At 38.7% G+C, this 14,378-nt stretch overlaps 1 protein-coding gene across 20 annotated transcripts in view; it reads right to left on the bottom strand.

Moving 5' to 3' along the window:
* DLG1 (discs large MAGUK scaffold protein 1) overlaps positions 1 to 14,378 on the bottom strand; it is a 152,089-nt gene that overhangs the window by 69,532 nt on the left and 68,179 nt on the right. The window lies entirely within an intron of this gene.

Here is a 14,378-nt window from a genome sequence, read left to right as displayed (position 1 = left end):
ATTTGTTATTTCATTGATAACTGTACTACTCTGAACAATCTAGTATCATCTGTCCAAAAATATCTTTATAAAAATAAAGATACCTGCCCTAAAACCCTAAGCACAAGCAGAAAGTAATTTACCTGACATTAATGAAAAGCAAACAGAAAACCAAACAAGAAGTCATCTATAACAACCAATTAATTAAAATTCATTAGCTTTTTCAAGATGTAAATGTCAGAAACTTTGGAAAATTAATTACGTGAGTGGCTTGACACTAAAGCCACTCCTTACTTCATTTACAAAAGGCTTCATACACATCAGTAGCATCGGCATTTTATTTTTACACATGCTGAATTCTCCCTAAATATACACTATTACTTTCACTCCAGTTCTCATAGCTTTATATTGCTGTCCAGATGCTTTGCTTTTTTGTCGCTCAGAGTTGAGGCTAAAATCTTTACCATGCAATTACTGGCTAAGCACCACATCTGATTTTATACATTCTCACACCATGGAAACACTGGAAGCTCCTCAGACTTGCTTCCATGACAACATGCAGTTATAATACAATCTCAAAATAAAAACCATTATGCAACACATCCAGACTCCAGAATGAGTCATAGATGCCCTGCAATGGTTTCAGCAAAATAGGCCCCTTCTCTGTGGTGTCAAATACTCATTGTCTTCAGTAAATTAAAACAACACTATTAATTTTAACAAGTTTAATGCTCAGCTTTACTTGAGCAAACTTTCACTCTACAAAGAAATAACAAGACTGTTTTTCACTTTACTATGCTCTTTGCTAAAAATGTCTTAAGATTCTAGCGTAAATTAAGGAAGAGTACAGTTTTATGTAACCTTGCAATGGAAAAAATTATACATAGAAGTGCGTTCCAGTTTACAGTGTTGACTAAAACCAATGCCTTTTTCAAAACAGGGTCTACAGATAAACTGACTTTTGGTCCATAATTATCTATCAACATTATTATTTGGCTGTCAGGTTAACTGCACCATAGAAACACAAATCAGATTTGATCAATTTACGATCAGTGCAGGAGAAACACCTATAGTGCATCCATACCTCACTAGCGCAGAAGCTGCTTAACCTCTCAAGCCGCAAGGGAAACCCGAGCCCATCATTCTGGGTTTCATACAAAAAGCCTGTCCATCTCATGAGATGGCACGAAGCCAAGCCAACTACAACTGGAACTAAAATGGAGCTAAAAAAGCCTCCTCCAAATGGAGCGCAGAAGTAATTTAAACAGTTCCCTGCAGTTTCCGTGAGGATTCAACTGTTCAGGACAAAGGCACAGGAACGAGATGAGGTTCAGCCCTGAGATCAGGTGGTGAACCTCCTCTGGGAAGATGACACGTGGCTCCATGCAAGACTTCCTATTCTTTATCAGTGCCAGGGCAGGCCTGGGATCACAGAAAACCAGAATTTTGTGCTGCTAACACACTTCACAAAACTTCTATCAGTCAGGTTTTGGTGGCACACCCTTGCCTCATTAACTCCAGATAAAAGAAATATTAACTATACCAACCTGAAAAAAAATCAGGTGTTAAATTTTTTACTGTGAAGGTAGGGAGGTACTGGAACAGATTGCTCACAGAAGTCGTGGATGCCCCATCCCTGGAAGTTTTCAAGGCCAGTTGGGATGAGGCTTTGAGCAATCTGATCCAGTGGAAGGTGTCCAAAACGCACAAGAAGAGGTGCCATAACCCCGACTCTCCTCCACTCGTTAGGCCACAAAACAAGCAGAAGCTGTCCTTCCACTATCTAATCCCTGCCACTACAAGAAGGTTGGCCAAGTTAATGAAAACCCATGGAGATTCAGGGTTATTAAACACACAAGTCATCTCCAGCTCTTGAATCCCTAAACTGGAACAGGCAGAAAGCTCTGAAAGCCCTCAGAGGAAGCATCATACCATGTTCGTTCTGGTTTTAATACTCCTCCTCAGCTTCCACTCCGTTGCTGGAAGCATGGCACAGGCTTGACAGACATGCAAATATGTTTCTGTAGAAAGTATTTTACAGTACGTTCTACTTTATCTGATAAAGTTGCTGCAGCTGAAGGACAAAACTTGTTAAAAGTGCATCACAAATAAAAACAAGCAGGTAAAGAAGCGGGAATGAAATACATGAAAAATTAACACTGCAAATTATGAAAGAAGAAAGTGGATATGTAAAAACAAATAAAGAGGTAATGCTATAAATAGAACCCCTTCATTGCTCTATATTTCAAGAAACAGAAAACAAAATGTGACTTCCATGCTGGTTATTGAGGCTTCAACCCAAATTAGTGGTCACCAAATAAATTTTCCAAGCCCTGCAACACAAGAAAGTAGTTGAAAGCAATAAAGTATGGTATAAAAATTAACATCAGACAAAAAGCCAACTGCCAGCTCTCCAGGCATTTCCCAGTCCAGTAAGAACAAAAGGTTCAAGTATTCTGTAAGATGCACACCGATCTATCTGCTGTCCTTAGAAGGAGGTATAGCAAGGCACAAGAATGTCTCTGCTTTAGACACATGTAAGGACAACAGCAGGGAACCTGCCCGCTACTTGTTGCCGTTATCATATTAATCTAACCACTAGTCCTTCTGAGGCACATTTCAAGATTAATTCCTGCCACTCTGATCATCTCATGACTGATGCATCACTTGGGATCAATCTATCAGATGGCATTTTCTTAGGAGAACTGGAGATTTCTAGGTCAGACAATCATGACTGTGGAGTGACACACACAGGCCAGAAACAGATTCAATTCCCTACATTTAACTCACATCATTGTCAAGCTTCATAACATCCTCTAGAGCTTCAGTCAGTTTTTTTTTTTCCTAGTGTAATTTATTCAGAAACATCAAATAACAAAATGCACCACAGACACAGATAAATTATTCTGATAGTTCATGCCTCTCTCCACCTGCTCTTTGCAAATCCATTTAACTCCATTTTGAAATAATTCTCTCTTTGCACCTTCTCTTTTGCACGGTGTTTTGTGGCAGTAACCTTCACAATTTTAGCAGAAGTGTTACAAGACATCTGTGACAGATTTAGAACTACACAACTATTAAATAATTTCTAATTGAGAACCTTCTTAATTTCTTTTTTACTTTAATAGACTCTGTCACATTCTCTCACAGTTTTTTTTTTGTTTGTTTGTTTATTTTTAAAACAGCTGTCCCCATAGGTAACTAGATTATTTCTTTTAATGCTTTACTATCCTGTTCCTTTTCACTTATGCAATAGCCTTTCTAAGACAAGGCAAATGGAACCCCACGCAAAATTCAAAATACAGATACACAAGAAATATATTCAGTGTCATGTTTTGCATTATTGTCTACTTCTTTTTTTAGTACTACCTGACATTTCATTTACATTTTTCACTGCTGCAGAGGACTACGGTGACATTTTCAGAAAACTATCAGTGAGAACTGCAAAATCTCCTCCTGGAAAAGAAATGCTTCATTTGTAGCCTATTGCTATATGCACACGCACAGGACTACCCTTCTAACTGTGTTCCTCATTCATTACTGCACAATGAACGTCACCAGCCATTTCTGTGGCCAGTCATTCACCTCTGCCCGCTATTCTCTGCGGCCAGTTAACCTGAAATAACAATAATTAAAAAATCAGTGCCATGCCTCTCGCCCACAGCTTCCCCTGCCTCCTCCCCAACAGGATCATTCACAAACGTGGCCTCCTGGGAATCCAGTCCCAGTTGAATTGTCCTGCTTTAATCAATTTAAAAATCTACAAAACATCCTTCCTCTTTACCTCATGGCACCATTAATTTTAAACAGCCTTTGATCCAAGAGCCGTTATTTTCACAGACTTCTGTAATCAAAACAACCCTCTGATGATTTTTATCTATATGTTCCCTGTTTTCAAAGAAGGTTGGAGGATCTGCAAGTCCTTATTTTTCCTTTACAAAGAGAAGCTGACTTCTCTCGTCTGTTAATCCATCTACCCATTAATTCTTTTTTATTAATAAAGAATTTCTCAAACTTTGTACAATAAGGAAATCAGTCTTGCTCGGCTGTAGTCTCGGAGCACAGCTTAGCTCCTTATAAAAAGGGCATCATGTTTGCCTTTTTAAAATTTTTATTCTAGGAATACCCAGACAGTTTAAATAAAAAGGTCACACACAGCACAGCAGACAGTTCAGCCATATTAAACACAAGCTCCTTAAGAAATCCTGAATAAATGTCATCTCCTATTGATCATCTGTGCCTCTTACCCCATTCATTTAAAATCTCTTCTACTGGCATCTGAATCTTCTTCTTTCTAATACAGTAAAATAAGTTATAGGAACTACCGTGAGCTCAAAGGTGGGACAGCCCTATCTGGTTTTTAGCTGAGACGGGTATCTACTTCAGCATTCCACATTTACTTTGGAACAGTCTTATGTCAGTACTGTCACCACCTTTACAAGTAGTATTTCACAGTCAATTTGCACGAACCTTGATTTAGCATCTAACTGCAGAAGTGCTGCTCTGTAAAGTGTTAATGTGCTTAAATTATAAAAAGCTGTACATAGATTTTTTTCCCCCATGGTGTTACTCTTTTAAAAAGAGTACTTTTTAAAAGGAGTAACAACAATGATAGAGCTAAAATAAAATTAAAAGTGGTAATAAAGCGATACAATGGAAGTTTTTTTGAAAACTAAAAACAGCTTTCCAGTTTCCAAATAGCAGTTTAAAGTAATTATATTAGATGTTGATTCAGAGATTCTGTGATCTATTTTGACATTTTCAAGTACAAATGTTATTCATCACTATTCCTTTTGTACAGGGAATACTAATTTATTACCCTGATTTGGCAATAACATCATGTCCCACTAAGCTTTTGAAATGCTTATTATATTAATGTCCTTCTTCAAAATCAAGTTTGTTAACTAAATGTGTCTAGCTTCAGTTTCCCAACCTGGAATACAGATGACTTTTTCTACTAAGTAAACAAGCTTTCAAGTTTCCAAAATCTGTCCCTATGTATTTATAGTCTGTGATCTAACCATCTCCTGATGTTCCTTTGGATAAACTAAGCACCAAGAAACTAAGGTCTTTCTCATTTTAAAAGCAGGTGTTCCCTAACACAATCTACAGTTACAATCCCTTCTCTGAACACTCTCAATTTATCAGGATCTCTTTTCAGGCTAGGATTTCAGACTGGAGACTGTACATGCTGCAGACAGAATCCAGAGATCTCTCTACCTCCTTCTCCCATGGGAAAGCTGATTCCCATCTCACCCACTACATCAGACTCTGTAATCAAGATAAATGTATCTAAGAAAAACAGTTATGGTTTTCTCAGTAAACTAAATATGCTTTGAAGTGTACAGCAGAAGCACAAGGAATCTTTACTCTGCTTCCTGTTCTCTTACGCAAACCAAACGCTGTTACCTGGGAAGCACATGACACAGGTTGCTCAACTAACTTCTACAACCAGCAGCCTTAGAGAAACAATTTTAAATAAGCGGATATACACACTGTGAGGCAGCAGTAGTAAAGAGATAACTGCTAGGAGGCTTATCCAAAACGTTCCCACAGTACAGCAATCTGCAGTAAATACCACAAAAAGCATTGTGAAGAAATTGGATATTAGGAAAAAAGTTTTCATGGAAAGGATCATTGGGCACTGGCACAGGCTGCCCAGGGAGGTGGTTGAGTCCCCTTCCCTGGAGGGGTTTAAGGGATGGGTGGACAAGGCGCTGAGGGGCATGGTTTAGTGATTGATGGGAATGGTTGGACTCAATGATCCAATGGGTCTTTTCCAACCTGGTGATTCTATGATTCTATGAAATTGGAAATTCCATGTTCAAAGAAAAATTCCGTACTATACTGACTACAAGGACAAGAAAAAAATGAATAAGCATTTCTAATTTACCAGTGCCAAAATTAAATTTAAACTATTTTGTCCTGATCCTTTCTTCTTTTCTATGAAAAATATGGATGACGTGATCTGCATTCATTTAAATCATTGCTTAGATGTATCATTTCACATAAGAGACTGTTGCAAGGGACTAGAAAATGCATTGGAAACAGCTTAATGGAGCAAAAGACTGAAAATTCATAAGTGCTAATATCAGCTTACAGGAGAGACAAAATGAGTCATAAATGTCTCTTATCTGTCTGGAGAACACATCAGCTCAAGTACATCTCAATGTGCAGCTAAACAAAAAAATCACCGGAAGAGCAGCAAACGCCCAACAGAGACAAGCTGCAGAGTGAGCCTGATACATCAGAGAAGTGGGTTACAGACAGCAAGATGAAATTCAATACCAACAAAGTCACATGAAATAGCAATAAACAGCACAGAGACACTCTGAGGAATACCAAACTGGGAAACAGTCCAGAAGTGCTTTGGTTGGTAGCAAAGACTACTTAAAATCATAAGAGAGACAGAAGGCAGTCCTTGCTCTACACTGACTGCAGTCCTTCAGAGTGCTTGCTTGATACCGAGCCTTGTGCGTGTGCGCATGTATGTGTGCATATGAAAATCTGGCACATGGAAGAGACTCTTCAAAAACCAAGTGACAGGATTGCGTAAGACTTGGGATCCTTTACAGTTTTTTAGGGGTTAAAACCTCCATATCATCATGATATATGAGAGTTTTAAAAAAAGAGTAAGTAAAGAGGATCAGAGCCCCCTGAAACAAGTGCCTTCTCCTATCCACCCCCTCAAAGACAACATGTTATAGTTTTTCTTAAATGTATGGCAGCGTGGAACAAGTGGTTTCGGCCTTCCGGAAGATAAGACCCACCCATATTGGTCAAGTGGAGAAGAGTAAATCACTAGCAACTTTGGCATTCACTCCAGCAGCAGCTTCCAGTGTGTGATGCTTACAAAACATGAATAAGGTACAGAGAATGTATGCAGCTCAGGACAGTCTGGAAGACCTACTGGTTTTACTGTCTTGAGATCCAAGCAGTTCCTGGAAGAAACTCAAGGCAGTAGCAAGAGGTGATAGCTTTAAGTGGCCCGTGATGATCCCAAGTAAATAAAGACACAGTTTAAAAGTCATTGCAGCCTCTGACTGTATCAAAGAATACACAATTATTTGTTTGGGGGTTGTTTGGGGTTTTTTTTTTGTCACAATGGACGACTGTCAGGGATAACACTGACCTGATTAATTTTGACTGGTATAGAAATGACTGTTGCTAATGCTACTTTGGGCAAACCCAGAAAGGGCAGGTACTCAAAAGGTACATTTAAGATCCAGGGAAGAGTCTCCAGGTAGTAGTAATACTAACAAGAAGTCAGGTCTCAGTGCTGAATTCAGCCTCTGTATTACAGTCTTCTGAGCTTCCTTGACAGGTGGCACAAGGTCATCTGTCTTTGACAAACAAGAATGCTCCTATCCATTTTGTGAGGAATAAATTGGAGGGACTGAGAGTGCTGGCTTAACATAAACATGACATCTGACAGGGTGGTTACATCCTTCTTGAGGTCTATTGATGTATTTGCTACTATTGTTGTTGTTGCCTCTGTCCCCTAGACCAACCCTGGACCTGCAGTGCCCTTTTAGACTTATACTTGCCAGAATTCCATTACAGTACCTGGTTAGCAAAGCATCTGTTGCAGGAACAGTCTCAACTGGTCAGAAGGATCTCTCTGGCCATACAACTGGAGTGAGCTTTTAGCGTTCCTGAAACTATATCTAGAAATATGCGATCTTTGCTTGAATGAAGTTTGGGAAGGCACATTACAAACACCACTGAAGAAAGTATCCTTCCTCCAAGGAGGAAAACATCCACTGGGACCTATCTGTTACAGAGCTATTACATGATAAGCAAAGTGTGAACAACGTGGTTATACTTATAAACAAAGATGAGGCACTTTATTTCAATTGCACATGAGATGCATCCCACAAAGAGGCAGATGTTTTCCTGATATTTTTGTCTGTTATGGAACTGCCAAAGTAATACGAAAAATGAACTGTGCTGGAAATGGTTCACAACATGGTTGTGCTTGAAGTTCAAACAGTAGTGTTTCAAACACTAGTTGGAACTCACTCTCGGGAACAGCAATTGAAAGATACGCTCTTCACTCAGACTCAGTCCCCTGCGACAGAAATCATGTGCACAGCCCAAACAGGCAAGCTTAGACAAAAATAATTTGTGCCTTGCAAAGACATCTTTTATAAAGGGATCTTCAGATATGCCCATCTGGCACTTAACAGCTCCAAATGCATGCTTGCTTCTACACGCTGAAATATTTGAGAGGTTGACCTAGGGTCAAGGTGTAAGCAATAACAACAGAGTCCTGAAGTATCAGCAGAACAAAGAAAACTAGCCTCAAGAGATGGTAGAATAATATATATGAAAAGTAATTACTAGATATTACGTGACAATAAAAATCAAACTATGAAATTTAGATGAAGATAGGGAAAGAATAGAGTGCTATGAACTAATTACCTATCATGGTCTAGGAGTTTACTTAACACTGAGTAGTTTACAAAGCGTAGGACCACTTCCAAGAACTAAACCAAAAATTCTTAGAAAGATAAAATTATTCAAACATTTATACAGAAAACTGAACAACAGTAAACACTTCTCAATAAAAAAAAAAAGAAGAAGAAAAAGGAAGGAAAAAAAAGAGAGCTCAAGATCCTACCTGCTTCACTGAAAATTTTAGTAACTCTTATTCATAAAGACAAATTCAATTACCTCCTGCCCCCAACAGAGATTCTAGAAAAGAGAACTGAATACTTCTGAAAAGAGACAGCACAGCTAGAGTGCATATAAAGATTTAAATTTATCTTGCTGTAACAAGACAACAGTTTCTCTCCTTGAGCTACTATAAATCCCAGACAGGCCGTGGACACAGAGTTTACCAAGACTTTGAGCTGGTAATAAACTAAAAGTGTCTTAAGTTGCACAACACATGACATCATTTCAGCCCTCAAACACGGATGCAGATAATTATAAAAGACAAAGTAATGTTTTCTATAAACATCCAAGACATTTCTGTTGCACTAGCTTCTTCCAACTAAAAAAATCATCCTGCACTTCCTTAACCATAATTGAGAGTGTGCTTGATGTTGTAGACCAAAATAGAGGCACAGGAAGAAGATGGTATTCACTTCAGAGTCAGTGGTTCTGTCAGACAGTAATTTACTTAATAATTGTATTAACTGGAAGATATACAGCAACTCTGGCAGCAGAACAGAAATGCTACACCACAGGAGCCATCCTAGAGCTGTTTAGCAAGCCAACAGCTAGTGAAAGACAGACTGGCCTGTATTTGACTTTCAAAACACTTTGTCAATCAATACAATCCTCAACTGAGAGGGCAACTACTACAATATAAAATTAATTAGCAATGTTACATAACAGACCTAGAGTCCTACCTCTTCCATGGGCTCCCATGCCCTTGGCTTCATACAGCAAGACCCTTTTAGTCCACTTGAGTTGTTAGAGTTGTAAACAATGGATTAAGAAGGGATCCAGTGCCTGCTCCAAAAGCAAAACATCCTGGCATCCTGTGTCCCCTTCTCCTTCGCTTCTCAGATTTCTGACTCATTCTAGATAAAGTAAATTTTCTTGAGACAAAACAGAACAGAAAAATGAAGAAATTCTGCTACCAACTCTGAGTAAGACAGAGCAGCTGTGAGAAAACACATGAGAGAAAATGGAACCCAAACCCTCTGGGTAAGCAAGCACAGCCCGCAGGTGGCCACAGCACCAGTCCAGTGGTTCTGTTCTTACCATCGCTGCCTCAAGGCAGGTGATGAATGCTCTGTACCTGCCAACGTTACAGTCACACACGCAGGTTGGGGAAGGATGCAGCACAGCCCCATTACTCCAGGAGCCTACTGGGTGGCTTGGTAAAAGGAGAGACAACCGGCCACAGCAGGAAACCAGCATCAGGCTAACACAATCTACATGATAGTACATGACCCCATGACACATTCTCAAGATTTATTGATTTTAATATGCTTTTTAAACTGCATTTTTTCAAAAAACATCAAGCAAACTTCACAGTCTTGAGAAGTTTCCATCTCCACTGTGCAGAGTTAGAAAGTGTTTACAAAATGAAAGCATTCACAAAAGGATCCAGAAACAGTCCCATTAGGCTCAAATTTAAATTGTCGGGAATTTCCTATTTCTTAGCCTATTGATTAGAACTCACATTAACGCATTATTCTTACAGCATAAATTCACACCATTTTTATCTCTGCTATAATGTCCTCTCATGGAAAATGCAACCAGTGACAGGAGAAAAATTTGCAAAACAAATGCACCCTGTTACAAATGTGAGATATCACGTAGCTCAAACCCAAGACTTAGAAGGAAACTTAGTACAGTAAAATTCATGCTTAAATCTCAGAAGGTGCTTTCTTATAGTTTAAGCAATCAAAAGCAAATACTATTTAAAACTGCTTTCCCATGTGTTCATCAATATTGGCAGCAACCACTTCTTGACAACATACACTTTAAAGTTTAAACTCAAGGAAAAGTCTGCACTATAAATTTAACAATGACAACAGTTCTTCTAGGTACTCATACAAACTTCCCTACAGTCACTCCTCTAACTCCTTTCTTCTTTACTGTATCATCTGTTTATCACCTCTTTAATTAAATAAAAAAGTATTGAATAAAACAAATCCTGCAAGTAAACAACTTCACATTATGCCATGGCTGGTGTAATGAAGTCCCAGTCCCACCGCTATACTTGAGGGGATGCTAAAACAGTTGCACATCCACAAAGTTTAACACTGTTCATAAAACCGATCACCCACTGTCATACATCCTGACATGCCCAAGATATTTAATAGTTCAACTGCTATCAAATTCGCTGAACTTTTAGTCGCAGCACCTTCCTGCTGCAAGTTCCAAGTTTAATTCCATGTCTTATGTTAAGCACCCTCCCCTCTTTTTTTTTTCCACTTCTCAACTTCTTGTTTAATTAAACCCCTGCGTAATACATCACAACTATTTTACATTTTCTTATCTCACATTTTTAGCGTGTGCCTTGATGTTATGATCTGCATGTCTAGAAATATATAAATACGTACATATAACAAAGTTATAGGAAAGATAGTAAATATTGCTATAGTTAATCTATTTTTGTAATTCCTGAACTGCAAAAAGTACAATAAAGAAGGAGCTAGGTTACAGACTTGGGGTTTTTTAATCACTATCTTTAAACGCATCTTACATCACCTCTTTGTCGTTGCCTGATTACACACAGCATTTTATACACGCTAGAACTATGTTCATAATATTTCAATACATTTGAAACAATAATCTAGGAGTAATGAAGTACAGTAAAATTTGTACCAGTATCTTAAAAGGAGGAGATACAAAGACAATGACTGGGCTCAAACAATTCAGAAGCAGCTGATAAACTATGAAATTTAAAGTTAAGTTTTTTAAATTCATAAGTTTTCTGTCTTCTCCTCTCCTCCTCCCATCTTTCCTAAAACACGTCCCAAAAAACAAAAGTATAATTAGCACAGCATGTTCAAAGGGCTAAACAATTTTTCAGTATCAAATGCCGGAAGCCTCTTAAGCCATGTTACATGCCAAGAATAGCCTAGATGCATTGCTGTTAGAGCCAGTTTAATGCCATGTGAGTTTCAGACAAATCAGTTTCTGAGTTTATAGCACAACACGGACCAAATACTACTGACAGCCAAATGCACGCTGAGACAGGATAGCCGTATTCACTGCCAGGAACAGGTGCTTTACAGAGCTCTGGAAAGACTTAAGGGGAAAGAACTGCCCTGGATATGGTCATCTTTGCTGATGCAATATGCATATCTCTCCTTTTAGGGCAGTATTTTTTTACCAGTATTTTTTTACCAGTATTTTTTTATTTGCTTAACCATATATTTACTAAGCTCATAGCTTACTTTTTCACCCTTGTGACAGCATCAATTTTTCTATGTTTGCTTTCATCCTATATTCCATTTTATGCCACAGATTTGGCTTTTATTAAAGAAATTAATAAACTTGCTGACAAAAACTGAAAGACCAGCTTCTAATCAAATTCTCTAATTCTTCTAATTGACTAACTACCTCATCAGAGGGAATGCAGAAGGAAGAAACAACAATCAATAAAGGCCTCAAATGCCTGCACATGTTAAATCAGCTTCCCTGGACTCAAAGGAGACTGGTGTGGTTAGGGGGCTGAGAGGGCATTGCTACCTCAACAGCACTTCCCCGTTGCAAAGGGAACAGGTATTAACCTGGTGGGATGTTCTCCTGCTGTATGGACAGACTGCAATATCTCATCACTGAAATCCTCTTTACTAAAGTAACGTAAAATTTAGAAATCACTGCAACCACCTCAAGTTCCATGCAAAGCACCCTGGAAATCTTGGCTAGGGCAGGACATGAGCAGAGAATTAGAATGACCACTTCACTCTCTTTTGGATCCATTCACACTATTTGTTTCCACTGTTGCCTTTTTCCTATGAGTGATGGATGCCTCAATTCTTCTAATAACACTAAAAAGAGGCACTTCTAGTAAATAAGGCACCTTTAACGCCCGCAAGTGGATTGCTACTCTTCAGGATACTGTGGCTTTTTATAGTAGCCTTTCACTTCTGACTACTACTCCGTGCCACAGTGCATTTTTGGGCACACTGCATTCTCCTGGGCATAAGCCTAATGATAACCACAGCAAAAGCAGCGGTACCGTATCCATCGTCAACTTCTTCCTTGCTTCTTTAGGGTACAAGATCCCCTACTCAAAAAACACTCTACCCCAAAACCCAAAGTCCCTTCTTCAGCAAGAGTCCTCTTGCCACCCTGCTGCGGAGAAAGCAACCTGTTGCCACTCCCAGAGGACAGAAGCATGCAGCCCAGCCTCCAGGAGACGTTTCCCTTTCATGGTATAATGAAAGGAACGAAGCAAGTATCACCATTTCATGCCATCCCACCCCATCACAGAAAAGCAAGCAAATGAAGGAACAGCTAAAACCAGGTGCTATGTAGCAGATTAACACAGGGAAGCAGGGGATCAGTACTTTAAAAGGTATCAGCTTGGTTTTGTACACGTTAAAAATCATGGTGTCATGGCAGTAAGAATATATAAAGCCCATCATCACAAGCAGAATTTCAACAGAGAAGGTTGGAGAAGTACATGATGTCTAATTATTTATTTGGACTCAAAAAATGTGATTACTTTCAAGTGATGGGGATGTATCTTAAGTGAACAAACAAAAGCTGTCAAGAATTTTCAGCATACGACATCACAGAACAAAAACTGGAGAACTGAAAAACAAAACTGCACCACAATGAGCAATCTTTAAATGCCTTTTTCTCTCCCTGAGGCTACAACAGCTGCAATGGGTGGATAAGGTAGGAAGACACTACAGCATCTTCCCAGAGGAGGCGGCTTCCACAAGCTCTTATGTTTCCAGTGTATTACACCTGAATCTGCTCATTTAGTTTTTTTACAACCACTTCAAAATATTTTATGGGGTTTTTACCCTCCTCCTGGCCACGAACACGTATAAGTAGCTTTTTTTAACAGAACAACAGTCACACTTATGAGAAAAATCTGGCAGGCTTTCAAACAGGTAAGCTATCTTTTTCATAACAGAAAAACAGAACAAACGCTGGCGTAGTCACAGAATCACAGCTCCGGTTTGAAGGGAGCTCAGGATCTTTATCTGGCCCAACCCACATCCAAAGCAAAGGCTATTCAGTATTTTATTTATCAGTAAATTTCTAGTCACGATTAGTCAATCCAACTGCAGGTTTCATGCATTCCATCATTACTGGTTAAAACAAATAAATGCAACCATAATGTTTATCCAAGAGGCTAATACCCTATATTTTGCCTTTAAAAAATAACACTACTTAAAAGCTATTATGTCTACCTAATGCATATAATGACCCATTACAGAAACTACAGGATCCCTCTCTGACACTCATGCAACATGAAAATACCCCCTTAAGATCTCCTATTCATTGTTTACTCTGAATTCACAAGCAAAAAACAGGTAACAACAAGCAGATTTCAGAGGAACTTTGAAACAATTACCGACAGCTACAAATCACCTTAATAATATCACCCTGTCTGGGAGTAACAGATTTTTCCTTTTCTTACAAATTTTTGTAGTACTTCAGGTTAAACAACATCTTGACAAAAGCTTGGCAGTAAGCAAAACAATCTAACCTGTCATTTTCAAACACTGCTGACAACTCAGCATTCTTCCATAGATCTTTCTTTGTCGTATTATCCAAAGAGACGCTTATCAGCTAGTGTCCATGTGGTTAAACATCTCTCAATATAAACCTTAAGCACTCACCCCAAATTCATACACTTAAAATTTGGCTTGCCTCCTTTAACCAGACGTTCAATGCTGATTAATAAAAATACCACTTAGAGCAAATTGACAGTGAAGCTGAAAAATGCCGTGTTTTTCTTACAG

The sequence above is a fragment of the Phaenicophaeus curvirostris genome, chromosome 10 (genome assembly GCF_032191515.1).
Source record: "Phaenicophaeus curvirostris isolate KB17595 chromosome 10, BPBGC_Pcur_1.0, whole genome shotgun sequence".
NCBI classification, from domain to species: domain Eukaryota; kingdom Metazoa; phylum Chordata; class Aves; order Cuculiformes; family Cuculidae; genus Phaenicophaeus; species Phaenicophaeus curvirostris.
The sequence above is the reverse complement of the archived record's forward strand: the minus strand, read 5'-3'. Positions and strand labels throughout refer to the sequence as shown.